This window comes from Salvia miltiorrhiza, chromosome 7 (assembly GCF_028751815.1).
Source record: "Salvia miltiorrhiza cultivar Shanhuang (shh) chromosome 7, IMPLAD_Smil_shh, whole genome shotgun sequence".
Classification (NCBI taxonomy): Eukaryota; Viridiplantae; Streptophyta; class Magnoliopsida; order Lamiales; family Lamiaceae; genus Salvia; species Salvia miltiorrhiza.
Genome location: NC_080393.1, coordinates 25,628,744 through 25,632,035, shown reverse-complemented (window position 1 = coordinate 25,632,035; position 3,292 = coordinate 25,628,744).

The following is a 3,292-nucleotide window of genomic DNA, read 5'->3' as shown; positions in this document are numbered from 1 at the left end:
ACGAAACCAACACCTAAACTACAAAGTTGAAACCGTAAACTATACCTAGTAGAGATGATCGGAAAGTGTAAAGTAAGCGATCGGAGAACTTGGTACGAGAGAGAAAATAGCTGTTGTATTCAAAAACAAGAGATAGCGTAGTTACAATGCACGAGTGCGGGGCCTATTTATAGACTACATAGATGGGCAAAAGGGTAAATTTGCCTACAATGCATGCGCCTTGCGTGATCGAAGGATAGAATAGTAATTTCATCTTCACATGGGGGCTCTCCCGCGTTTTCTGGCGAGGGTGCCTTCTCTGGCGAGGGTGACTTCTCTGACGAGGGTGACTTCTCTGGCGAGGGTGCCTTCTCTGGCGAGGGTGACTTCTCTGGCGAGGATGACTTCTCTGGTGAGGGTGACTTCTCTGGCGAGGATGACTTCTCTGGTGAAGATGATTCCTCTGACAAGTGTATTTCTTCTGCCCTACTCGTCCCGCTGGTGAAGTCGATTCCTCTGGTTCGCATCCTTTCCCTACTTTACACTTATTACTCCTCATCACATACATATATATATATATATATATATAGGGGAGGGCTAAAATAAAAATATTTCTTAAAATATAAAATATAAACAATTTTCAGCCCTTAGATCATCAAGATCTACAGTTGATTCATAACCTTGTTGGATGAATTCGTGGTCCTGGGTTCGAATCCCAAAGGTAGCAAAAATTTATTTGTCACAATTCGTAACTATGTTGGATGAATTCGTAACCCTGTTGGATAATCTCGTACATTAAAAAACGTTTATATTTATATTTTAAGAAGTGTTTTCACTGTAGCCCTCCCCTATATATATATATATATATATATATATATATATATATATATATAGGGGAATGCTAAAATAAAAACACTTCCTAAAATATAAAATATAAATAATTTTCTGCCCTTAGATCATCAAGATCGACGGTTGATTCGTAACCTTGTTGGATGAATTCGTGGTCTTGAGTTCAAATTTCAAAGGTAGCAAAAAATTATTTTTCACAATTCGTAACCATGTTGGATGAATTCGTACATTAAAAAAAGTTTATATTTATATTTTAAGAAGTGTTTTCATTGTAGTTCTCCCCTATATATATATATATATATTCACCATATATTCCTTACACTCTCATCATATTCTATATAAAAATACACTCTCATTTACTAGATCCCAACCCAAGTATGAATTTGCACAGAATGGTTGTTGTGGAATTAATTATATGAAATTATTATTGAATAATTATCTCGATTTCCAACATAAGTATTGAGGAGACACGGTTACGTCCAACTACACAGATGTTGTGCGCATTCCCAAATAATAAAGCATTGCCATCAATTATCTCAAAATAGTCCCTTCAAAAAAAAAATTTATCTCAAAATAGTAAAATAAGATAAAACATCAATATTACTGCAATTATAATGTACTATTAAGGTCCTTTTTCTAATAGCACCTAACGTGTTGCATATATAAGAAATAAATTTATTGAAAATGTGTTTTAGTAGCTTTTTGCGTAACAAATAAGTTTTATAGTTACCATATCACAGTATAATATATTTGTAGTTATTTTGTATTTTTTGAAAAAAATAATAAATTTATTTTTGTTACGAACTTAAACTTAAGATGCATGTTAAATATTTCTTCATAAATCAATTTGACGTTATTTAGGAAAAAAAAAATCTATACTAATAGAAAAAGAGCCTAAGGCACAACTTGTGGAATACATATTTTACCCCTATTACATATTTTATTTTAAGGTTATTTTGCATATTATATATTTATAAGAATATATTAATTCATTAAATATTACACTTAATCTATGTGATATATATATATATATATATATATATATATATATATATATAGCTATTCATAAGGCTTATAGATAAATATATCCATTCAATAAATTATCTAATAAAAGTAATGAATTAATAGATTTTCTAAAATAATAAATTATCAAGTAAAATAACATTAATTACACGTACAACGTATGTTATTTCTACTAGTTATTAAAAAAAAGATAGAAAACAATACTGAAAAAAAATGATGGGATAAGAGAAAGAAAAAATAGAGGGAAAAAACTCATATTTTATATATTATATAGATTTACTATTTTACTCTAAAGCTCGTAGCGCCCATACAATATAATTTTATATAGTATATTGCTTGCTTTAATGTCTGGATCGCATCATGCATGCATATATATATGCAAGACTGCATTAATCAGTAGTAATTAATTGCGAAATCAAAGCATAATTAATTAAGCTTGCTTTCACTACGTACTCACCCAGCAGAATCTTCATTCGTCGACCCTCCCATATAAGGTGGGCATGAAGTGATTGCTCAAGGTTCTGGTAATCTCATCATCATCACTTGCAAATTTATATCTAACCAGTTGGGATCATGGCAAGTGAACTCTTCTTCCTACATTTCTTTCAACGCCAACCACCACGAAGATGCTCACTAAAACCCACACCTTGAGATGAATGATGTGTCTTCTTACACAACTCCAACCCATTAAAGTAATACACAAACATGTAAACTTAATTTCCAACAAAACTCAACATCAGCTATTTGTAATGTAGAGCCCATAATCTATGGCAGTTGTAAGGATTTACGTGCTCATCAACCAAATAAAACAACCTTTAAAATAAGGATAATGAGTTTTTTTTTTTTTTGAGAGAGAGAGATTAAGCAAAGGCTGTGAATTAGGAGAAGTGATTGCCTATGAAAGTATAAAATTATATGTAAATTAAATTGGGGGCTATAGAAGTAAAATAATTAATAATTTTAATATTTTATCAAACAAGAAGAGGCTGTAAATTGTAAAAAGTAAAATAGCCCAATGTTGTGACCCGCGCGTTGCGAGGTTTGGGCCTACCCACCAAGACTCAACGCTCCCATGATAGAAAAAAAAATATCGATAAAATATAGAGGAAAAAATTAGAGAAAAGATTGGCACTTTTGCCCGTGTGAGTGCATAACTAAATAGGGGGGAACAAAGTATCCTGACGAAATTGTGTGAAACCTTATCTTTACTATGAACTCATCGTGATTAAGGATTAACTCGTTTTTATTAAATAGGAATATAATTTAACAAACTATTCTCTCCGTTCCACTTCAAATGATCCAATTTCTATTTTGGATTGTCTCATTTCAAATGATCCAACTCAAATTTAGAAATAAAATTAGGCATTTAACACTATTTTTTTTATTATCCCACTCATTTGAAGCGGGACTTCAAATGATCAAATTTTTATTTTGAGTTGTT